Raw genomic sequence first — 26639 nt, 5'->3', positions numbered from 1 at the left:
GAGTCTAATATATCAAAATAATTAGGGATCTCCCCAAGGACAAACTCACAATATAATTTTTTCAAAAAATACATGGGGACCTCATGATTGTTGCAAGGAGCGGCATCAAAAATCATCCACCATCTATCCCAAAAATTGTTTCTAATAGCATCATGTATGCACCAATGGATGGGGAATTGTTTAGTACCCTCTCTAACAGTATTTTGCTCACCGAGTTTTCTAAATAATGCACATATACTACCTTTTGGTATTTCTTTTTTTTTAACATCTTCATATGACAATTTATTTGCATAAAATATTTTTGGTCATCCCTCTTAACCCACCAAATATCTAACTGACCACTAACTGAGGCTATCTGGGTGTTAATGGATTCGAGGGATGATGCTAATTGAGCCCTCATTGGATTGGTTTGTCTGAATTCTTTCAACCGAGCAATGAGTCTTTCTAATTCAGTTTTGCCTCTCTCTATTTCATTTATTATATTTTCTTGTTTGCCTGGTGGAGGTCTTGCAATTGGTTCAGATTGTGGAATTTTTTGTTCTTCTTGAGGAGGGTTTTGGTTTTGAGGGTTTTGAGGCTCTTGTGGATTTTTCAGTTGATTATGGACATTTCCTGATAAAAAATCAATTGAAATCCAAACAAATAAACAAATCTAAATGAAATTTGTAAAAACCCTACAAAACAATATAAAAAACCTACAAAACAATATGAAAAACATATTAAACAACGCAAAGTTAATTTTATATCACTTACGGCATCGTCGTGGGTGTGCTTGTTGTCTTCGATTTTGTTGGCGAGGAGGCATATTGGCAAATGATGGTAAAAATTTGGGTTTTTGACCCGCGTATGCACTGTTCTCTGTGGGAATAGCAAAAAAAGAAGATAAAAATGATGGGCTGCGGGTCTGCAACCCATCATATATACTTTTTTGATTGCGCAAATAGCACGTACATGCTATTGAAATTAGGGAAAAAAAAAAAACCTTGTCACCTTTTTGGCACCACAATTTGGTGCATATGCCCTAATACTTCCATATTTTCCCCTCAACAATCAATGCAAGCCACAAATCAAGGGATCAACAATTTTTCCTTGCACACCCAATGGAATAGAGCTAAACATATTTACCAAAGTTAATGTGTATTTTGGAGACTTTTAGCTTGAATGTAACAAGAGAGTGCACATGAAAAGTAGTGGTCGAGATTGAGTTAGGGAAAATACCTAAATTACTAATCTTAATTTGATTGCTCCTCAATATAGTCATACAAACCTAGTTCCCATTGCCTAGGAGATGTTTCTCTATTGTCAAAATGAGTTGAGGATTATTGAGCTTGAAAGGCAGTATAGTATCCTCTAGCATTCCTTATGCATGCTAGAGGCCTCCCTTGAGGAACCATATTTGATAGAAGAGCCTATCATTTAAGACCATGCTAAAAGAAAGGAATCTCCAAAAATTTCACATCTGACATGAGATGAACCCTTTCAAAAAAAATCTCAAAGTCTTCATTTTAGTCCCTGATGCCATATATGATTTCATTATTCAAAGGAAATGCAATGGTTTGGCACACAAGGAAAAATTCATGAGAAAAGTCAAGAAGGCCCATAATTGACATAAGGGAGCAAGGAAAACCTCACCTTGATGCATCCAGAGGTTGATGGTCTAAGTTTCATCTTTTTTGAGCCCCCTTGTTTCATCAAATTTGATGAGGTTTCCACTATAAAAGATTCAACAAATGAAGACACACCTCTAAGAGAAGTTTCATTATGGGAATCCCTACCTGAGGCCTTCAACAAGAAAGGAGAAAAAGAAGATAATTAAATGTGATTCTAAGATGAGTTGGAAGCCTTTTGTGCTTCATTTAATGAAGGTAACTTGATGTTTGGATGAAGTCATTCCTTGCATCCTAACTATTAGAACCATCAATTACCTTGCCTCCAAAATGGATTGACACACCTCTTGTGACAACTCATTTGGAAAGGATTCATGGATGCCCAATAACTTTTAGAACCATTCACTTATTAATGTTGAGTTCATGCTCACATCAAAGCATGAGGATAGGTTTATAAAAGATAAATATGCACTTCTACACATAATATCAAAAGAAGTACCCAAGTTGAGTCATGATTTGGATACCTCTGACATATCACACCTGAGAAGTGTAATGCCTATGTTACCTTTATTTTTCCATAATTTTCTAATTAAAAAATAAAAACTAGGCCACAAGGATGACTACTTTCCAAGCCTAGTAAATGGCTTCTTACAAAAAATTAGTTGTTAGTTAGTGTAAATAGTTAGGTTTTTCTTTGTGGTGTGGTTTTCATTTTTTAAAATTATTACTATGCAAGGACACATTTATAGGTGGTGTGTAATCACCAATCCCCTATTATTCTATGTATCATGTGTTGAACTATTATAGGTGTGTCTCAGTCTATTTGTGTTTTATGCGGTATCCTCTTTAGGAATATGTTTTCTAGGAAGTGACTTCTTATTTTTTGACCCTTATGAGAACTATTTGTTTTAATGCATGGGGTCTTATAGATTGCTTCTTGTTGAGAAAATGTGTACTTTTTTTTTGAGTAATGTACCTTGGACCCTTCCAGATGCCTCCCATGACAAGATATGAATTTGTGAGCCCTATGTCTAGATCTTTGGCTTCTCGTCCTGCCAACAATGAAGGACATGTGGTGCACCATATTGAGACTGAATGAAGGCACAAAGTTCTTACCAAAGAAGGTTGATTTCCACACAAATACCACTTGAAAAATTCTAAGCCTATCCAATAAAACTTTGATTTCACATTTTACCTCCCCTTAGATTAGGCTATTGGATTGAAGGATTTTCTCCTTCCTTTTCTCCAAACAACAAAAATGAAGAGACAAATTCTAAAATCCTAGAGATTGTGTTGTAGGGCATGCATCATCCCACTAGACCAACACTTCAAAATTTTCTACTCAATAATCGACATGGACCACAAATCAAGGGATCAATATCTTTTACTTGTACACTCAATGGGACAAAGCTAAATGTATTTACCAGAGTTAATGTATGTTTTGGATATTTTTAGCTTAAATGTAGCAAGTGAGCACATACAACAAGTGGTTGAGGCTCAATTAGGACATGTACCTAAATTACTACAACTATGCTAATTGAGTTACTCCCCAACCTAGTCATATGAACCTAGTTCCCAATGTCTGGGAGATGTTGCTCAATGTTCAAAATGAGTTGAGGAATATTGAGCTCAAAAATTAGTAGAGTGTCCTCTAGCATTCCTTATTTATGGTAGGGGCCTCCCCTAGGTTACCGTATTTGACAAGAGAGCTTGCCACAGAAGACCAAGCCAAAAGTAACGAGACTCCAAAAGTTTCATGTCCAATAGGATATGAACCCTTTTCGAACAATTACTCAAAGTTTTCCTTTTAGTTCTTGATGCTAGATATGATTTCGCTATTTAAATGAGGCCAAGTGTTTTGGTTTACAAGGAAAAAGTAAGAAGAAAAGTTAGTAAGGCCTACAACTAACATAGGAAAATGAGGAAAACTTTTCCTTGATACATCTAGACGTTGATGATCTAAGTTTCCCCTTTTTTAAGCTCCCTTATTTCAATGAATTTAACAAGGTTTCCACTATAAAAGATTCAAAAAATGCAGAGACACCTCTGAGAGAAGTGTGTAATGTCCCCTCTTGGGATCCATCTTTATTTCTCTTATAATTCTTGACTTAGGGTTTAGAATAGATTTTATTTATAATACATAAATATTATTGATAATTTTGTGAACTTTTACAATTGGAAATATACAAGGTTTATTTCCTTACACAATATGTTTACCCAAAATTATTGAAGTCCCTGAATAATATATATAAGGTAAATAATCATCTCATATATGAGAATAAGTATATTTACTTCCCATAATAATTTTATCACTTATATTGATGTGCTTACTTTGGGCCACTATATTATTTTCTCTTACTTAATTAGTTGCTTATTACCTTTAATGTTTCTTTACCATTCAAGTTCTATTATTAGCCTTTGTTTTTGTTTCCTTTTATCATTTCCAAAGACTTCTTCCTCTATTAAATGTTATATCCTTATTGTCTCATCCCCCCTTATTTACTTATATATTTATCACTTCCTTTTTATTAAAAATTCTTTTTATATTAATCATAATGGTGGCAATGTATGCCAAAACACCTTATGTTTACTCAACTACTTGTTTTGACTCTCTCTTTCTCCTTATTTGTGGTTATTTCCTTCATATCCATAGTTTACTCCTTATTGGTGGCTTAATCTTATTTGTGGCTTACTCTTCTTGGTGTTTTCTCTTCTCATCCTTATATAGAGTTATTCCTTCTCTATTCCCAATTAATGTTCTATGAAAACTATAAGTGAGATAAAAAATAAAATGAAATGTAAGTTGTGTTGAACTTTTAAAAACTACAAAAATAAAACTAAAATAAAACCCATACACACAGATGAAAGATATAGACATAGATTTTATAATGGTTAGTCTAATCTGGACTATATCCACTCTACAAGTAGGGACAAATCTCTTTATTAATCTTAGTTTTCAGGTTACATACGGTAGCTCAAAAATAGTCACATATTTCATGAATTATAAATTCCATATTTGGCATCACAACATCTATAAGATGAACAATTTTGGAAATTTTTTATTATAGCCTCGGAGAAATGATTGGGATTTACAGTCATGTAGAACCTTTACAAAATAGAGTCATTACAGTCTCCCACTTGAAGTCCAATCAGTATTGCAATAAGAGGTGCACAGAGATATCCCCCACTTTTCAAATTTATTTATCATGGACAAGTAGGCCTTCAGAGGATCTTAACAATTCTAGGCCTTGCTCCAACACACTCTAAATAAGTCTTTTCCACATTAAATCATAATAAAAAAACATCTTCTCTTTTAGGTGCGAAAAACATTTATGTTTCCATAAAAGAATTTAGTTACCATATTCAAACTATTCCAAGAACCATGGTAGATAATCCAATAGGAACTTTTCCCTATGTGTTCTCATACTTTTAAATCTTTCCATCAAATTTCATGATCACCCATTTCCAATTTTTGGATGACATTTCTACTTGTGTTATTGTTACTTTTTTAGTATCCATATGAGTTTTTTCTCTCATAGGTTGACCATGTAAGTATTGGAAAAATAAAATACCATATTTAAAATAGAGAAAGAAGGAACTTCTAGCTTATTTTACTGAATAATGTATACAAATTTATACAATATCTTGACCCATCAACATTCCTAAATGACTACTAATTAGATTGAGAACAAACTACTTCATGATTGAAAACACACACATAAACTTGATAGCTAATTGAAACTTATGAACACCTAACTCAAACACATCTACAACTAGAAATTGCTTCAAACTAAAACTCTTTGACTCACCTAAACTGAAATTGTGTGCAAGAAACTCAAACAAGGTTTTAGATTACGGTAAGAGAAAGTTTTGAAGGGACCCAAAACCCTTTACAAAAAACTAAAGATAAACATTAAAGCACCACTAGGTTTTACAAGGACCTGAAACCTAAAGTTAAAACACATCAAAACTAGTTTTACAGGGACCTGAAACCAAAAATTTAACCATAAAAAATGACTAGGTTTTACAAGGACCTGGAACCTATAGTTTTAAAACATGCTGAAAAGTAGAAGAAAAAAACTAAGGACCACCAAGACCAGCAACCAGCACACCCGCTCCATAGTCAACACCTAAAACAACTCTTTGATAATGTTCACCACCTCTTTACCTGCTTTTGTAGTACTTTGGATAATGTCAACTAGAGAAGGAATATGAGCCTCAAGAGCCTCAACAACCTTTTTCCTTGTGCTCTACTTGGTTCTCTTACTAGGCCCACCTAGACTTCCCATCCCTGTATTACCAAGAGGCATTATCTCCTCATTACTCTTCTTACCCAGACTGGTCACTGCAGCACATAGACTAGAGGTGACATGTTCCATTTTTTGACCACTTTCCTTTATAAGGTGGCAAAGCTCTTGTTCATACTCTTTAAGTTTATGAGGGATGTTACCAATTTGCACTTCCATCTAGGTTCTCTTTGCTCATTCAACATCCAATTATTTCTACATAACCCCCATTATATTCTTTAGAATCATTAATACATTATACAACCAAGAAACCGCTCTGAAGAGAAGTCTTCGCTTTAAGCTTAGTAGTGTGAAGGAAGGATATTTTCATCACTACCCTCAACCACATTCCTAGGCTTAGAAGTGGTCACAGTATTGATCTGGGTATCAGTATTAATGTACATATTCTTCATCCTTTCCTCATTTTTACCTTTACTTTGGCTATTGTCCTTACCCATAGGGCCTTTATCTTCATTTTCCTTACCATTTTCTCCTTACTAGCATTATGGGAAGAGTGATCACTCTGTTTACCATCATCCTCCCCGAGTGCTTCCGACCCCACATTTGAGTTAGTATTTCTATCCTAACTTCCCTCTGCATTATCTTTACTAGAAGACACTCCTTTACTCCAAGAGTAGCCATCCAAGTTAGAACTTTAGAACTAAGATCCCTCATTTCCATTTTCTCATCATTGTCCAAATTCTTAGATTTAGTAATTTCCTCAACATGTTTCTTAGTCATTTCCCATTTGAAAACCTTCTTGCTAGAGCTAGCCCTTCTTCCAACTTAATTCTCTTCGAGTGGGTCTCACTTCCAGTCCCTTTCCTTTTCACAAGAACTGGAGAGGGATTTATAGCCTTACTTTTATAGTTGTTTTCCATTAGTAAAATTAAACCTTCATGAAGCACAAGACAGGACTCTTTCTTTCTATGTGCATAAAGGCTAAGAAGCAGAGAGTATTTCAAAAAAAAATGGGAAGGAAATCCTATATTTGTGCCTAAAATGATTTAGGAAAACAAAGTGAAATTTATGGACTCTCTTAGCCCTACCATCAAGAATAAAAATACTCATGTATACAGGACATCACATCCCTTCATATAACTTTAATTTGATTCAATTCGTAGAAATTCCCATTCTTCTCCAAATTCTTCTCTTCAGCTTCTGTCTTTGGAAATTTCTTGAAAGCCACATTGGAGATGCTAGTCTCATTACTGAATTTGATCCCTTCCATAGGAAGCCCCATAACCTCAGCAATAAATTCTTCAATCAATTTCACCGTGACCCCATGCAAAGTAACCATATCTTCAAACTAGTTTTTGAAGAAAGCTTCCATAATGTGGGGTTTATACCCATGAAGTCTCTCAATGTAGGTTGTCACATTACCTTTCTGTAAAATTTCCCACATAGAGGCCTTAGCCTTCAATGCCCTACAATTTCTCGGCTCTTGCTTTCTTGGTTCCTCACCCATCTCAAAAACCTAATAATCTTTGTAAAACACTAGAGTAACGAAAACCAAAAAAGGAAATAAAGTATTGAGGATTACCGAGGAACTAATACCTTTACTTACATGCCAAATGCAAGTCATAAAAGTGCAAAGGTACTTCCTAGGGAATCTCAAACTATCCACTATAAATCCACCACTCTTCTTCATAAATTTTCCAATCTTAGGAAATCTTTCCTTCTCTAGCATGTGCCCTGTCATTATTAACAATCATTGTTAGCTCCATGTCTTTGCATAGGTCAACATGCCACCTCAACTTGATTTCCCAATAGACATCTTGGTTGGCAATCCAATTGGCAATAGAATTACTCTCTCAAAAAATATGGGAGAATATAACATTATCAAATTTGTTAATAAGGTTTTTGATTTCCTTAATACTTGATTCAATAGTCCAAGTAATTGGATTCTTGTTATTGAGAAACAATCATTTATTTACTATGTTGGAACATTGAATCCAACATTAGTTTTCAACCAAAATGCATATCATTGGAAATTAATGAAAAATAACAACTTTGGCAGCATTGGAATTAAATCCCCAAATCTGTGATAGGAATGACTATTGAAAAATTATTTATGTTGATAAGGCCAATTCAAATGTTGATTTAATAGGGTTGGGCTCTATCACCTCCATGCTCAGACAACACATATCATTGGTGGTAGTATTTTTTTGCTAAATCTGTCTTACCCTCTACCAAAGCACTGTGAACTCCCTTCACCAGTGTCAAAGCACCTAGCAACCTTCAACACTTCCATGGGTGCCTTCACATTATTAAAAAAAAATCAGAATACTCTTATCAAGAGATGAAATAGGTGATCCAACATGCTCCATCACAAGAAGTGATTGCCTTTGCAATAGGTCAAGCACATGATCTTTATCGCATGCCACATTCATCTTTAGAAACACATTCTCACAAGGTTGTTATCCACTCAAGAAATAAGGACCAAAGGTTTTGGTGTTGGAATAATATTTATTTAATTAGTAGTAGGAATGTATTTAATGAATGCTCTACAACTTTCCACTTACCCCATGAAGCTTCTTTCTTTGAAGAATATGTAAATTAAAAAATACAGAGAACTCTCTAGAATGCTTCCTTCTTGTGCCTCTCAAGAAATCTCTAGAAATTTGTATAAGCTCTATAAATAGAGCATTCGTCTCAATTGTAAATGCATGAACAAAAAATTATAGTGCTTTTCTTATAAAGTGTGCATCCTTGATATAGTCAATCTTGTTTTTACTACTTTGTTTTTCTGTTTGTGTTGTTGTTATAAATAGTTCATCATGGTATCATAGCACTTTCAATTTTTTGGGCTGTGAATATATGTTATTTTTGGTATGAATGTTTATGCTTGTAGGTTGTAATCTAGGAGTGAGTAGCACTAACATTTCTTCTTTTGAGAAAAAAAGAATATTGCAGTAAGAGAAAAGGGAGTTTTTTTAACAATTTGGTGAGAAAAATTCAATCTCAATATGGGTATTAGTTTTCTTTTAAATCTCTTTCATTCTCATTCAAAAAGGAGAGAACTTTATTATGGAATCACTTGGTGTTACTTTTCCCATAGTTAAATTGAATGGAAAAAATTACTATGATTGGGTATCTCATATTGAAATAACTCCAACTCTTCAAAATTGTTATGATGTTGTGACTGGTAGTGAAATTAGGCCTAAAAATTTAGGAAAGGATCAAGATAATTGGGGTAGAAAGGACTAGAAGGTAGCAACACTAATCAAGCTTACACTTTCAGAGGAGTTTTTCCAAAAGTTCTTAATGAGAGAAGTGTAGTCAAAGTATGGGAAATTTTGAAGAATCTAAATCAAAATTTAGGTGATGTATGGATCTTATCTCTTACTATTGAGTTATACAATATGAAATTAGCAATCTCGCAAGAGATAGTCCCACATTTAAGTAAATTAAAGGAAAAGAAAAATGAGCTTGCTTCTCTTGGAAAAGGTATAGATGATAGATATTTTTGTGCAAATTATATTACAAAGTCTCACAAGATATTATCAATCATTTATAAGGAGATTAGATAAAAAAGATAAATTAAAAAGTATTAAATTTGAAGAATTGTGTGCTAAATTAGTTCAAGAAGAGAAAAAACAAGTTAAAGAAAAACAATCATTTGACGATGAATCTCAAGCATTTGTAATGAAATGAAAACACTATTATAAGAAGTCACAAGATAATCAATTTAAAGAAAGAAATTGGAAGTATGAAAATAAAGGTGCTTCATCTATGGATAATAATAGAAGTAAATGGAAATGCAATTATCATGGCAAGATGGGTCATAAAGAAAATGAATGTTTCAAAAAGAAAAGAGATACAAAGAAGAATATAAATAATTCTACAAAATTTAATGAGTCTAAGAGAAATTCCTTTTGGTGTTGCACTTAAAGAAAATAATTCTTTCAAAGATGATTGGGTTATTGATTCTAGTGCTACACAATACATATATCATAATGAGAAACAATTGAATCAGTAAGTGAAAATAATTTTGAGAAAATATATTTGGGGGATAATAGTGCTTTAGAAGTTAAAGGGACTGGTAATATCAAGGTTGATAATGAATTGTTCAAAAATGTGAAGTTAGTCCTTGAACTAAAAAGAAATCTACTTTCAGTATCTCAAATTACAAGTCAAGGATATAAAATAGAATTTTACAATGATAAGTGCTTAATCAAAGATGTCAATGATAATTATAGTTATGACAATTGGTAAAATGGAGAATGGACTATATAAGTTTCAATAATTTACTTCGAAATATGGAGATAAACATATGTGTTAAATTGCCCAATATGATGATATGAGCAGGTTATGGCATAAGTGTTTGGGGCATGTCAATTTTCAAAGTCTTAAGCATATGGAGAGATTAAAAATGGCACATGGACTTCGAAAGATATCATCAAACCCAAAGGTATGTGAGGGACGTGCAATGGGATAAAAACATGTAGAAATTTTCCCACAAGGTAAATCATGGAGAGCAAAAAATCTTCTACATTTAGTTCAGATGTAATGGGTCATTTTAAAATACCTTCAATTAGAGGATCAAGGTATGTTTTCACTTTTGTAGATGATTATAGTAGAAGAATTTTCTTGTATTTTTCACAAAATAAGGATGAAGTATTTCAAAAGTTTAAAGAGTTTAAATCCTTGATAGAAAAACAAAGTGGAAAATATTTAAAGATAATAAGAACTGATAGAGGGACTGGATACATGAATAAGGCCTTTTTAGATTTTTGTAAAGAACATGGCATAAAGAAGGAATCAATTGTCTCTAATTCACCCCAACAAAATGGGGTCGCTGAAAGAAAAAATAGAAATATAATAGAAATGGTTAGGTGTATGCTTCATTCTAGAAATCTAGAAGCTAAATTTTGGGCTGAAGCAATTCACACCATCGTATGTATCTTGAATAGAACACCTACTAAGGTAGTTTTGAACATAACAGCAAAAGATGCATGAAGTGGAAGAAAGCCTACAGTATCTCATTTTAGATTTTTTTGTTGTAATGAATATGCTCACATTCCTAATGAAAGAAGGAGAAAACTTGAAAGGAAGAGTGAGAAATGCACAATGGTTGGATATAGTGAGGAATAAAAAAGATATAGGTTATACAATCCTAAAATAAATGAAATCTATATTAAAAGAAATGTATGGTTTGATAAAGATGTTAAGAATAATAACTCCCCATCATTACCCTTATTTCCAAATTTTATTGATGAAGGGAAGTCTACCTCTATCAATGATCAAATTCAAGGCATCCATTCCTCTGTGGGAGAAGAAACAAAAATTAAAGAACCAAGTAAAATTGATAATGAAAATCCAAGGAAAATTAGAAGCATCCAAGAAATCTATCAAGAAGGTCCTAGAAACATATTTTCTAAATATGCTCTTGTGACTAAGGTGATGCAGGTTGACACTCCAAGCATGTGTGAAGAAGCAAAAGGAAAATATGAGTGGGGAGTAGCTATGAAAGAAGAATACAAATCTTTTACAAATAATCGAACTTGGGAATTAACAACACTTCCAAAAGGAAAAATGTAGTCGGTTGCAAGTGGACCTTTAAAAAAAAGTTCACATCAGATGGAGCCATTGAAAAATACAAAGCAAGGTTAGTGGCTAAAGGTTTTTGACAAAAAGAAGGTATAGACTATATTGAAACCTTTTCTCCAGTAGCTAAAATGAATTCCATTCATACAATAGTTGCTTTAGCTACCAAGTTTGGTTGGAAATATTTTCAAATGGATGTAAAAAGTGCATTATTGCATGGTGACTTAAAGGAAGTAATTTACATACAATGACCTCCACGATTTATTAAATATGGTGAAGAAAATTTGGTGTGTAGACTAAGAGAATTAGTCTATGGTCTTAAGAAAGCACCAAGAGCATGGTACTCCAAACTAAATAAGTACTTTCTAGATGTTGGATTTAACAGAAGTAAAGTTAATTCAAATGTATATGTAAAATATAGTAATGATAGAGTTGTTATCATTGTATTGTATGTGGATGACTTGATTATTATAGGAGATCACACACATAATATTGAGATAACTAAAGATCAACTCAAGCAATTTTTTGAAATAACTCATAATTTAGGACTAATGCACTACTTTTTGGGCATACAAGTATTACAAAAAGAAGGAAGGATCTTTTTTTCTCAAACTAAATATGCTCTTGATGTATTAAAGAAATTCAATATGAGTGATTTTAAACCATCTAATACACCAGTGAAGTAGGATTAAAGTTGAGTGCCAACTCTACTCAAAATAAGGTGGATGGAAATTTGTATAAGCAACTCTTGTTGGAAAAAAATTGTATCTTACTATAACTGGACAAGATATAGCATATGTTGTTGGTATGTATCCAGATACATAGCAGATCCACATATCGAACATTGGAAAGTAGCCAAAAGAATATTAAGATACATTAAGGGTACTTACTAGCTTGGCATTGAGTACAAATTTGGAGGAGAGCCTACTCTAGTTGGATATACATATTTTGATTATGCAAGTGACATTGATGGTATAAAATCAACTTCAAGGTATATCTTCCATCTTGGATCAAGACCAATCTCTTGGAGCAAGAGAAAGCAATCCACAGTGTCACTCTCATCGAAAAAAGCTAAATATATTGGCTCATCAAAGGCATCTCAAGAACCATTGTGGCTTAGAAAATTACTTGAAGAATTACACCATCCACAAGACTCTCCAACTATAATATTTTGTGACAATCAAAGCACTATCAAGCTAGCAAAAAATCAAGTATATTATGCAAGATCCAAGCATATAGAAGTGAATCATCATTTTTTCCGAGATCTAATTGAAAGTCAAGAGGTTGAGCTACAATTGTATGGAACAAAAGGTCAAGTTGTTGATATATTTAAAAAAGCGTTATCTATTGTCAAATTTACCAAGTTTAGAGATCTATTAAAACTTAAGGATGTTCCTATCCTCTCAAAATAAACATTATGGGGGAGTGTTGGAATAATGTTTATTTAATTAGTAGTAGGAATGCATTTAATAAATCCTCCAGAACTTTCCACTTAGCTCATGAAGCTTCTTTCTTTGAAGAATATGTAAATTAAAAAATATATAGAAGTCTCTAGAATGCTTCCTTCCTATGCCTCTCAAAAAATCTCTAGAAATATGTATAAGCTCTAAAAATAGAGCATTCCTCTCAATTGTAAATGCATGAAAAAAAATTATAATGCTTTATTACTAAAGTGTTCATCCTTGATATATTTAGTATTGTTTTTGTTGCTCTATTTTTACTATGTTTTTCTCTTTGTGCTATTGTTATAATCAGTTCATCACTTTGCCCTTGAATATGCCAAACTATGTTCATTGCCTCAAGATTTATGAATAGGTTTGAAAGAAAGTGTACAATCTTCTATGGACTCTTGGTAGACTTGTGATACACACTTATCATCATGAGATAGAGTGTGAGCATTATAATCTCCACCATGAAACTCAACATCCCTTGTGTCCTCAGAAAGATTAATAAATTTAAGAAAATTATCAGTACTTCTCTGCCACATGGTGTTGTTCAAGCAATGAACATTTCCCCTCAGATTCAAAGACCCATAAGTAGAGCACCCTACCACTAGAGAAGAAGTTGGTGCATTGTTGGGAGTCTTATACCACCTATCCATAGTGAGAGTGTCAAGAGGAGGAATTTATGAAAGTTGAATTGCCTCATAATTATGCCAAACAAGCATGGTCCTCTTGAGGTTTGAATCATTTTTATGTGGCCTTCTCTCTTCTTCATTTGTTCCTTCATCTTCATGCACAAAGGAAAATGTAGTTAATGTATTCCACTTTACATCTACTACTGTAATTTGTAACAATAAATCAACCTCATTCCTAGACTTATCAGAAGGTTTTAGATCACACACAACCTTGAGCCTAGGGATCTCTCTGGCCTGCTTGAGCTCTATAATCCATGTGCTTGTAATATCTCCAGTTGTCAGGCATGTTGAATCCTCTTGTGGTTTCTTTCCACCAAGGGGAAACATCTCTATCAACATGACATACATTTTTGTGAGAAAAGAGTTATTTATGAAGATCACATCATTTTCCTCTTCCTGAAACATAGATTATTCAAGCAAATCCCACTCTTTCTCAAAGTTATCTTTCTCAACATTTAGTATGCAACTCAAAACCTCCAACTTCTAGTCCAAAAAAAATAGTTGGTCTATTAGTAAATAATTATCTTCTTCCAATCTAACATCTTTTTCCTTTTTATAATCCTCCTCAGTCTTGGCCTCAACTTCCTCTACTTCATCCTCACTTGCTTCAGCATCCTCCTCTTTAGTCGAATCTAAATTTTTAAGAAATTCTTCAATAACAAAACCAATGTCATCATCTTCTTCCTCTATCTCTACTCAAGTCAAGCTAACTCTAATACCAATTGTTAAAAATTTGCAGTAATAAAACTAGAATAAAAACCACACACAAAAATGAAAAATTCATACAAATATTTTCTATTGCTTCATCCAGTCTAGATTACATCCACTCTACAAGTAGGGGCAAATCTCTTTATTAATCTCAATGTTCAAGTTACATACAAAAACTCAAAAATAGTCACATATTTCATGCATTGAAAATTTCATATTTGGCATTACAACATCTTTAAGATGAACAGTTTTGGAATCTATCAGTTACAACCTCAAAAAAATGATTGTGCTTCACAGTCATGTAAAATTGTTATAAAACATATGTGTTACAAGTTGTCCCAAACTTATATGAATTGACTTTCCCTTTATACTCAATTTAATGAAGCGAGGCTTCTTAAGAGACATCCTTTTATCCATCACCATGACCTTTTGTATTAAATAATTAGTTTGGTTTCTCTTTAATTATAATTTCATCGAGAATGGAGAGTCCTATGTTATTATGAACATTGCCTCCACATGTAGAATCCTCTCATGGGGAGACTCTGATTAATCCAAAGCTTGTAGTTATTTTAGTGATAATATCTGCTAGAGGTTAAATTTTATGGTTTATATTCAATAGTGATAGCTATTGTCGTTTGTTTGTATATAATCAAGGTTATTGGTGTAGACACCTAAATTTGATTACATCAATAAGTAATAATATTTAGTCATCTCCTAGGACATTATTGATTACATATTTACTATTTAATTAATTAATCGTCATCCCCTAGTTAATTTATTTATTTAATTAACTATAGTCCAATTGATAAAATCAAATGATCATCCAAAATCATTTTATCAATTAAATCCCAATTCCTCTGTTAAATTGAATAAATCATCAAATCTATTCAATTTAATTCCATACTCTCATTTTATTGAGTAAAACATCTAATAAAATGCCTAAAATCCTAAAACTCTATCTTAACCCCTAATCCAACTCATTCACCCATACTAACCTCACTTAGCCTCCTAACTAACCCATCCCATCAAAGCTAAATCACTTACCCCCTAACCCCCCTTCTAAGCTAATCCTAATCCCCTTATAATCATGTGCACAACCATAAACATGGGTTACGACTTGCTAACCCAAACCAAAGTCAACAAATATCTTCTCCCCTCACCCTCCAACATTTATGACTCCTACACCTCTCCCATCCTCTCTTACATCTCTTACATGAATCTTACATACTCAACCACCCTCATCAAGCCTTTGACCTACCCTTATCCTATCCTCTCACACTTATCCTCATTGTGACAAGTGTCACCTCCCCATTGGTGCTAACCAAGCACAATCTTTGTGCTCCCTTTTGAGTGCATCCTGGCCCTTCCTCACCATCTCATCATCTTGACATCTTGACCCTCCATTCCTCCAATCCTTGCCCTATAAATTGAACCTTCTCTCTTCACAAAATCAACCACCTTCCATGCAAAGTTATAATGCTATTTTGAGAGCTCATAAACTACCAAAATACTATTATAATGTTGGAATCACTCCATGAATCCATTTTTGAAACCTTGCTTCATTCACTCCACCCATCCATCTAAAGCTTGAGCATATCTTGTGAGCATGCACATCTTAAATTAGGGACAAATCTATTGCATCATGATGTTATACCATTAGGAGCCTACCATTCTTGGTTTGCTTCCTTTTGTGGTGATAACAATCAGTCCTATCTTAAGTGTTAACTGCTTTAGTTGTGATAATGCTTTCTTTATTAGTTAGTATTCGATTTGCACTACTAAACTAGGTGATACAATTGGTTATATGTTTTTGGCAATGTAGTGTTTTTAGTATATAATGTTTACTATATTATTGTAATTAATATTTTGTACTAGATGTTTATATTTAATAATTGGGATATAATAGACAGTATAGTTTGATGGTATATGTTATAATATATATTATAGCTGTATTATAATACTTAAATAATATCTAATTTAGATTTTATTAGATAAGTGATAATATTGATTTAATATGTCCTTTTATAACATAATTATCTTCTTTCATTAATATATTATATCATAAATAGAATAGCACATTCTTCACTGTTATAATAAATTATGTTAGAATTTTATCATTTCTTCATTTTTCAAAATAATTTGTAGTGCTTCTTGTATTTACATTTTTTTCCATGGTTTATTTTGACACGAGATATACTTGGATCGATTTTCATGTGTATTTTCATATTAAGATGCATTAAGGATTGTACACTATTTTAATTACAAGTATCATAGCTACTAGATGTAAGATCTATTACTATTCAATTTGACCACATTTGCATGATGATGCTAGTGATGTGACATGATGCCTTATGATGATGTCTAATTTATTTTGTATTCAAACATGAATTATGAGTTATGTTTTATTTTATGAATATTATTAGATTCACTTCTAGTGTGATTTTATGTTGTGGATATTTGTCTTTTACCTTTAAAAATATATATTCAATGACGAAAAGGGGTTATTTAAATAATTTAAATTAAATGCTTTTTTGTATGATTATTTATTATTATGTTGTATTGAACCACTTCTACACATGCATTGCAAGTTGGTGTCAATACAAAGTGGAAACGTAGTTGTAGTCACATGCTAGCAAGATCTACATTGTGTCCTATTCTCCTTCACATGATTATGTTCTATGTGTGCTTCTACTATCATATATTGAGCATCTACACTTGATGTTTGATTGTTTACTAAGTAGCTGCCAAGTAAGTTCACCCTAAGTTTAGGATTCAAGTGTGTACCTATATCCCTGATAGTAGCACTAAGAGATAGTGACTTTGATCGTTCATGTTGAACCAATGTCATCCATGTATGAGTGATGTATCTGTATAATATCATTAACTTTGTGGTAATTGGTAAATCCATATTCATGGTGCATTATGTGATTAAACTCATGAATGTATCTCTACATTTAGAGTTTTGCAATCATCATATAAAATATTATTAAAATGTTGATTTAATTGATTTGGATAAATTTGTAATTGATTTGGATAAATTTGTAATTGATTTATTTTATTTTACTTACCGATTAATTTGTCGTAGTTGAATTCCAATTACTTGGAATTGCTTGGTTTTTTTGGGGAAAAGGGGCCAATCAGTTATTTAAGTTATTTAATAACCTAATTTATAAGTCACTTTGATAAAAGTGATTATATTGGCAAAAGGGAGTTTTAATTATCACTTCTACACTTGTTATTTCATGTTTTGAAGAAACTCATCCAAATCCTCTTTGGGCATTTTTAGTGATTTGTTTATTGGTAGATTTTGGCTCGTCAAATCTTCACGAGGTCATTATCATTAGATCCATAGTGGAGATCTCCTTCTTTGTTGAGTGTTTCATCACATTTGGCAGGTTATTCATTATGTGATTATAATTGCCATATTTGGGCATTTTGTATGAGGTAGGGCTTTCTCATTTCATATTTTTTAATTTTTTTTAGCTGTCATTTTTTTTTCTATTTGGTTGGAGGTTGAGAAGTAGTGCCCTCCTCTATTTTCATGTGTTAATTTTACCTAATTGGACATGAATGAGCATTTGATGGTGTATGTGATTTAATTTGAAAGTTTTTATGAATTTATGCTTTTGAAATTTGCATGTAAACTTCTAGCTCCATTTTTATTTCATTTTTGGGTGTTTGACCTTTTTTGGAGATGAGTTTTTTATTTCATCAAATTTTGGAATGCTTGTTTTTTAGGTGCTTTTCTTGTTACCCCATTTTGTGTACTACCCATTTTTTGTGGGAATTTCTTGGCATGTGTTTGGTTCATGCAAATGAAATATTTTCTAGATTTTCAATCTTTCGATAGTTTTACTTTATGGTCATTTGGATTCATGTCAAATTTGTACTCTCGACAAGATGCTTAGTTGACTGAAATATTTACACTTGGATATTTTATTGCATTTTTAATATTCAACTCTGGCATTGGTTTTTCTATTGATTATGTCATGAAGTTGGTTGTACCCACCCACAAGCATGTGCATATGCATATAGTAGGATATTGTGAGATCTAAACTCCCAAATGAAGGTCGGATGAGTGATTGTTCATTTAGGTGTTGGATTGGGAACTTACATTGTTTACGAGCACTTGTCATGTAGCAAGCATGGGTATGTAGGGTAGATATGTGGAGTGACTTATATTGTGTACTCCAACCTCGAAGTGGCCAACTAGGTAATGTGAAGAGGTTTTAATATGTGATAACCTATAACACACATGGGATAATAAAACTCAATGATAAGATATGAGAATACGTGTACATATCCAAGCATCTAGAGGGGGCTAGTGTGAGGGTGTGGTGTTTGTACATTCTCTAGTCTCCTATGGAAGTTGGTGCAAGGGGATAATGTGGGGCCTCATGTCAGAGTTGATCCATACTAGGTATGAGGCATCTTGATGGAATTGATCCATACCATATACAACTTAGGCTTGTAAATGCCAAGAAACTTATAATTAACTAGAGCCCCTACATAGTTATCTGATAACATGTCTGGCTAGTGATCTATTGTATTGTATTTTCTTCATGATCACTAAGTTATTGTCATACACGAATTGTGTGTGTAAGCCCTATATTCCTTTTCCTATGTGAGTGTGGTTATTTTTCTATCTCCATGAACACAATAAGGTGAGCCTAAGGGTTCCACGTGGTTGGGAGGTGTTGTTGTATGCCAAAAATGTGACACACTTCTCTAAGACATTCTATCCAAGGCATCCAATGGATTAGGAACCTTAAATGGTGACTTAGAGCTTCCTATTTATGACTTGCAATAATATAAATAGTATGAATAGGGATCTCAAATGAACCTCAATAGGGTACCCTTGAAAGGTACACCATAGAATAGAAGATTAAAAGATAAGAGAAAGAATGCTAGTATCCAAGAACTAAGAAAGTATATAAATACAAATTAAACTAGATGAGAGCTCAAGCTAATCCAAGATACAATGAAATAACAAGACATAAATCTAAGCTAACAAGATGAGAAAGATTGTTTTCCTCCTATTTAGACTAGGTGATGTAAGCTAATGCAAAAAAAGGAAACTAAGCTAAGTATGCAAGTAAGCTAGAATGAAAGTAAACTGGTATGCAAGTATGAGAATGCTCCAATTATATGTGAGAGTGCAAGAGTATAGTGAGTGTTCCAATAGCTCTAGAGTGAAACTTGAAGAATACAAATGGCATGAGAGTCTAAGATATGAGAGGGTGAGGAGAGAGCCTCCTTTTAAAGAACAATGGATGGTGAGAGATTAAGAGGCAAAATCTACGATGGAGAAATACTCTCATGTTGATTTTGGTGCACAAGATTCTCAAGAGGTAAAATAAATTGGATATGGCTAAGAGGCAAAATATGTCTGGAGGAGAAAAGAGATTCTACTCCCCTAGAAAAGAGTGCATTTAAGTTGTAGATTAAAAAAATTATTTTATATTTTTTTAATTATGAATATTTTTTCATGTGCACATATAGGTAAAAATGAATTATTTAATTAAAAGGGGACATGTTCCTCTAATTAAATAAAGACTTAGGATACGGTGGTCAAACCACAGGTTATTATCAAATAAATAATAAACTAATAATTTGATCAAAGATAAGTAATTGAATAATTATGAAAAAGTGATTAAGCATAAGGTATAGTTTAGCATAGAGATTAAAAATGTTGAAAAGGGGGCTTATAGTGTACTAGACCATTTTTGGGTGACTGCATTTTCCCCTTTTCCCCCTCTTTTAGTAATGTGTGAGAGATTTGGAAACACATTAAGTCAAATAATGGTGATGTCAAGATAGTTGATAGAGAGATCTGACTCCAAACATGATCAAACAAAGCACAAAGAGATGATAGAACAAATGATAACCCATAATGATAAGATGAGAATTGAGATGCTCAGCAAGATGGATAGATCAAGATGAATCAGACCCTATTACGATAAGATGAGAACTAATACATCTAAGATAGATAAATCAAGAGTCTGCCATAGGCAAAGTAGAAAGCATATCAATTGATAGCAAAATCAGTTTGTAGATAGATTTCCTACCCCCTTGGGATCAAAATAGAAATGAGGTAGAGGAGATTAAAAAATGAGATAGATATGATAAAATCAAGATAATCAATGGTCCATGATGATAAATAAGAGATTCAAAGAGTGAAGAACCAAATTTTGATCACCAAGTGTTGAGAATGTGCCCCAATGTGACCAAGATGATGACAGATTGGAATTAGGTCAAAATAAGAAGAAAGATAAAATAAAAGGAAATGGAATGAATGAGAAGTAAAAAGAGAGGTGAAGATGATGAAAGAGATGAAAAGATGAATATTGCCTCAAAAGATTCAAAATATTAGCCTCAGAAGGGTTAGTAAATACACAAAGAAGAAAATAATTTAAAATGCGATTTTGACAATCAAGATGAATCCAGATTTTGATTTTGATCTTGAAAATGGATCCAAGATGCTAAAATTAGGTAAAGGTGTGACTTTGCAAAAATTTGAGACTTTGAAAAATTGGTAAAAAATTTATATAAGGGGCCCAAAAAGATAGATTAGATAGGATGATATGATTAACCCTTGTGATTGTAGGATAGAAGAAAGATGAAACAAAAATGATGATGAAAGACCAAGGAAGTGAAAAAGACATGGTTGAGAGATAAAATAAAGATGATTGAGCACAACTAATGATGCATCCAAAAAATGATGAAGGAGACTCTCCCCTAACTCAAAAGATAAACTAGAATAACACCCTAAAATGCCAGCTAACATGAAAAATGCAAGAGTGGCAATAAGATGGAGCAGATTACTTCCAGCATTTGTGCAGCTACTACAAGCTTAGGGAAGAGAAATAATGAAGAAATCATGTCTCTTGGTGGTCCAAGTAAAAGAAAAAGGTAGAGCTCAAGAAAGAAGGTGGCTAAGGGATCTGCTATTAATACCATCTAAAGCATTGCGAAGGTGGGAAAAGAGGTGATGAAAATGATCAAAGAACTGCAATAGTAGCTAGTGGTGTTTCTGGTAACTGGTCTCTGTTCTAGTGGTAGTCTCGATAACTAGTCTCTGGTCTTGGTTTTTTATCTAGTTTTTGTTCATTTTGTTTAAAAACTAGGTTCCAGGTCCTTGTAAAACTTGGGTTCATTTTGTGGTTTCAAGTCCCTGTAAAACCTGATTTTGTAACTTTTAAATTGTAGGTTTCAGGTCCTTGTAAAACCTGGTTGTGCTTACTGGTTTATCTTTTGCTTTTCTATTAAGGGTTTTGAGTCCCTTCAAAAACTATTTTTACCTTAATCTAAAATATGAAAAATGCATTGTGCAATTGCAAGGCTCTACTAGGGAGGTCCTCATTTTTATCATTGTGATTTATTAGGGATATTATAAGATCGTATAACTTATTAGCCTCAACTAATAATGTAATTGGTGATGCTATGAATATATGTAAAAGAGTCATATAATTTTTTATGTTCTCATTAATGTGAAGTCTTAGTTGGCTACAGATTATGCTAATTCAGTAGAGTGACATATTATTTGATTGATGAAGAGGATTTTAAAAAAGTATGTTGAAGACAGAATTGATAAGTATGGTATTGAATGGGCACTTGAATGAGTTGGACAATGATAATGTAATGTTGGTTTAATTGCATTGAGATACATAAGTTTACCTTGGTTGACTTTCATGCAAGCCATTGCTTCCCCTATTCATTTGTGCAAAAAAAATCCTCTCATTATGGTGAGATTAAGACAATCACTCATAGTATAATTCATCCTTCTAGGCCTTGACACTTTGCTACTCTTGATTTATTTTGGCCTTCTATTCTTACTACACCTCATCTAGATTATATTTTTCAAAATTATCAATCTCATAAATGTAAAAATATTGATGAGTTGAGTATGCCTAGGAATATCTCTCATGGTCTTTTGACTACACCTTCTATGCCTATTTCTTTCAATTCTTTTATTTATGGTCCTCAACCACCTCTTGTATCTACTAATCCTCTTAGTGTGGTTCCTTTTTCTAGTGTGGTTCCTCTTCCTGGCATAGTTTCTTTGCCAATTCTCAACCTCTTATTATTCCTGTTGTGAACCTTGGCAAGGAATGTATGGTTATTAATCCTTCATCTTCTCAATAAATTTTTGGAAATACTAAGTGCAATCAAAATGCTCATGAACATCAAAAAAAATCACCAAGCTTATGATAAAGCTTGTATGAATGCTTCTCATCAGCCAACGTCTACAGAGGAACTTAGTCATAGTAATGAGATAGATAGATCTGATATCCTTGTTTAGGATTCTATTACTATTAATCTTGATAAAGAAGATACTTTAGATGATGACAAGCATGAGATTATTGATCTTGATGTCAATTTACCTAACATGCTTTCTATGTAGCTTGTGCTTACATATACTCTTGAGCATAATCACTCCCCTGAGGGTCCTTCTTTAGATTTAGCTATTATTCCTAATGTGTTGGATATAGCTTCCCTTGAAAGTTGTCCACCTTCTCTTATTACTATTGACCCAGGTAGGGGAGGAGGGAAACATGCTTGAAGCGGGTGCTCTAGCATAGTATCTTTTTGTGTGTTTTCTTGTTGTTATGTGCTTCTCCTATATCGTGCATACTTAATGTTTGTTTATATTTCTTTAAATAATTCTCATTGCTTCATTGGTGCAAGGTGATAAAGGAATCAAAATGTTGTATCATTCTTCTATTTGTATCTCATTTATTCCACATTTTGTTATGTTATGGAAAGTTAGAGATGTTTAAAGGTGTGAATCAAAGTTTGTTACAGGATCAAAGACTAAGAAAATTTGATAAATATATGATGATGGAAATTGAAGTATGATAAGGATATGCACAAAGTTCTATGAAATTTTTATTTTCTAAGTGGCTAGATACATTGTATTTAGTAAAATATGAGATCGACGATTATGATTAAGCGACACTAAATGGAAGAATATGGAAGCACAAAGACAACTATTTAAGGAGATGTTCAAGACAATTTTAAGTTGATGGTTGGATGTTGATGAGGTTGATGATTGGATTTCTAGTTAGTTATTATTGAAATGGTGATTGTGCGAAGTTGATGAAAGCTAGAAGAGGATAGTTGAGGCAAGTGAAATGAGTAGAGTTGAAGGAAGGAGAAAGATTTTAAGGAGTAAATCATCCAGTCAAGAGAATAAAGGAAAGAGATTAGAGGATAGAGATCAGAAAGAGACCGAGCAGAAAGGAGATTTGAACAAGCAAGGTAGTGTTATACCTAACAAATCTTTTTATACTATTACTTTCTTATCGTTGTAGCAAAAATTTCATAAACTGAATGGATCAAAAAAATCTGTAAAATCCTATATGGTAACATCAATTAGTGATGTTTGCAATTCCTTTACAGCAAGCCCCTCTTTAGATAAGATCAAGGAATGTTAAGGTCCAGATGATATTTTGGTTAAAATCCTCTAACAAGGTCACATTAACAATGTGTATGTAACTTGTAACAAGGTTGGCTCTTAGGCGAGCTCACTTTAGAAGGGTTAAAATGTTGGGTTGTCAATCCCAAGTGGTTTTTCCCTTTACAAGCTTTCCACGTTAAAAATCTTCGTGTCAATTGTGTGAATGTTGCAAGTTGATTTACATGTTATTTTCATTTTACTACAACTCAATAACAACTAAGTTAATGGTTTGTAATAACTAAGTTTTATTATTGTCAGTCAGTTACTATAGAACACTGAGATATAAGTTTTGAGTAAAGTTATTAAAAGAGTTAGTTGTGAAGTTGAATGAGTACACCAAGTTATTGTTTGTGATTGTTTATGAAGTTTGTTTGGTAATGAAATTGTTTGAAGGGACTGTAGGATAACTAAACATAACTGATTCACCACCCCCCCCCCCCCCCTCCTTCCTCTCAATTATCTAACACAATCATCACTAGTGCAAGACTATGAATATATTAATGTGATCTATATTAGATAGAATATGGGAACCTAACCTATGTATCAAAGACAACGAGGTCAAGATGACAGTGTAGTCAAATTCCTTAGGTTTAATATAGCAAGATTATTCTCACATCGAGACACAAAATGTCAAGATGGCCATAAGCATGATAATGCAAAGTAGACATAATGTAACAAATAAGGGCATAACCTTGATTCTCCTAAATGTCTAGGGGCTCAAAGAAAGAGACACCTAGGATCATTGAGTCTACACCCATAGACTGAAGTCAAAGTAAAACATGCCCCATGCCCCTAGTCCTCTACTCAAGTTACATCCTAGAGAGACTAAGGAGGGAAAACTCAACAAAAATCATCATCAATCAGCACACAAATAAAAAATATGTCAATAATATCTCAATCTTTTCAGTTTAAGCGTGATGTGTGAAAGATAGAAGATAAACATTGGCTTGCTAAAACTCACGCCTATAGGTGAGAAATATCACATAATCCCAAGCTGTTGAAAAAGTATCAAATCAAGGTAGGATATCTGATAAGTGTTCAGAAACACTTAAAGTCAAGGGAAGTGTTGAGAAACAAAGTTTGGGGTGACATTGAGAAACAATAGTTTGCTAGGTTTTTTCACTAAGATGGTCATTTTTCAAGACATTTTATATTTTTTGCATTTTCTCAAGATCATATATTTATTTTATTTTATCTTTTTAAGGTTCATATGGTACCATCTTAAATTGAATGTACTCCAATTTAATGAAGTTTTAGCACCAATTTAATGTGAGATCATCAATCTCCTTACACCTTTTATTCCTTCTTCCCTTTTTTGTCCTTTCTCCTAGGTGGAATTGGGGTAAAACTTAATACATCCTCTTTAAAGCTCCTATTTTCATGGCATAGAGGTCTACATAGGATCTATCCTCCTAGGTCCTCCATTTTCTTCAATCAACTTGGAATCTGTTCATTGTAACAACTATATCTTAGATTTTGTACCTCATTTTGGAGATCTAGGACCTATTTTGGGTCTCCTCTTTGAGCCCCGTGTCCAAGTACTTCGAGGTGTTAATTCCTAGGTAGGTCAGCCTATGAGAGTTAGTCAATTCTAAGCCCTTTATAAACCCTTCTAATTGCTCTAGTTATCATCCATAAAGTTCATATCTTAGCATCAAGTATCCAAGCATTCACAAGTCCAAGCACTAATGCTCTCAATTTTTCAAGCATTCAAGGCATTTAAGCAATCTCTCCATTGAAGTTCAAGGATTCATGCATTCAAGCTATTGAAGGGGTTTGTACAAGATCTATCATTCCAACATTCAAGTTCTCTCTTCATGCATTCAAGATTATTTTTGCATCTTCTATATTAATCCTCTCAAGATCTACATTCATCTGCATGCATTCCTAAGGTGGATCTCAAGAATATTATTTATGAAGGTTTCATATCTTGGATCAATGAATAGATTGTAGACCTAGATACCCTTTTTAGCTTTCTTCATAACTATGAAACTAGAATCACCGCCGCACATAATCAATTAGGGCGCACTACAACCCTAATGCTCCATTTCACCCCTAATTACCTAGGTTGCCCCTGACAAATCATCGAATGATTTTTGGATTTTTTTTGTAACACAATTTTCAATCCAAGTAGAAAGATTCAACCCTTTTAGAGGTCATTTGACAACCCATTTTCAGGTTTGTATTTCACAAGGTATATCATCTTTCTCTCTTTCATTTTTATGTACTTTATCATTTTGTCATATCTTTATATTCTAACTCTATATTGCAAATGTTCTTGTTTAAACCCTCTTAAGGTGGAGGTGAGAGGGAAAAATTTTGAATTATTCTTCCCTTTTGCATTAGGGTTTTGCATTTATTCTTCCTTTTATATCAATCAAATCTAATCCAAGGGGTGGATCTTAGTCTTCCCCCTTTATTAATGTAGTGGTTGGATTTCTTTCATTTTCATACTCTAGACACATCATTTTTTTTGGATTTTTTTAAGGACCATTTAGAGATTACTCATTATCAAGCAAGATCACGTTTTTTTTGTCCTAATGTCTAGCAAGGTGTAGGACATGATGGATTAGCAAGATGGTAGTTATTATAGATGGATAATGATGTAAGATGTATAAAGCATGATGTAATCCTCAAAGACTATCTCCATAAGATTACCTAGGATAGGGAAAGGGAAAATAGCATATGAATCATGTTTTGGATAAGCAATTAAAGTCAATAAGTGAGATAGTGTATACGATAATCGCCTGATGTCATTGAAGCATGCAGTCCAAAAAGAGTAGACATGTCAAGAGGCTTCTATCAACCATATTTTCTTTTTTTGTTATGATCAAGACAAAGGGTTCAACTAGATATGATAGAGATTGGATAGAAAAATAAGGATGGAGATA

The sequence above is a fragment of the Cupressus sempervirens genome, chromosome 7, assembly GCF_028749045.1.
Source record: "Cupressus sempervirens isolate cs-2001-9-10 chromosome 7, ASM2874904v1, whole genome shotgun sequence".
NCBI lineage: Eukaryota > Viridiplantae > Streptophyta > Pinopsida > Cupressales > Cupressaceae > Cupressus > Cupressus sempervirens.
The sequence above is the reverse complement of the archived record's forward strand: the minus strand, read 5'-3'. Positions refer to the sequence as shown.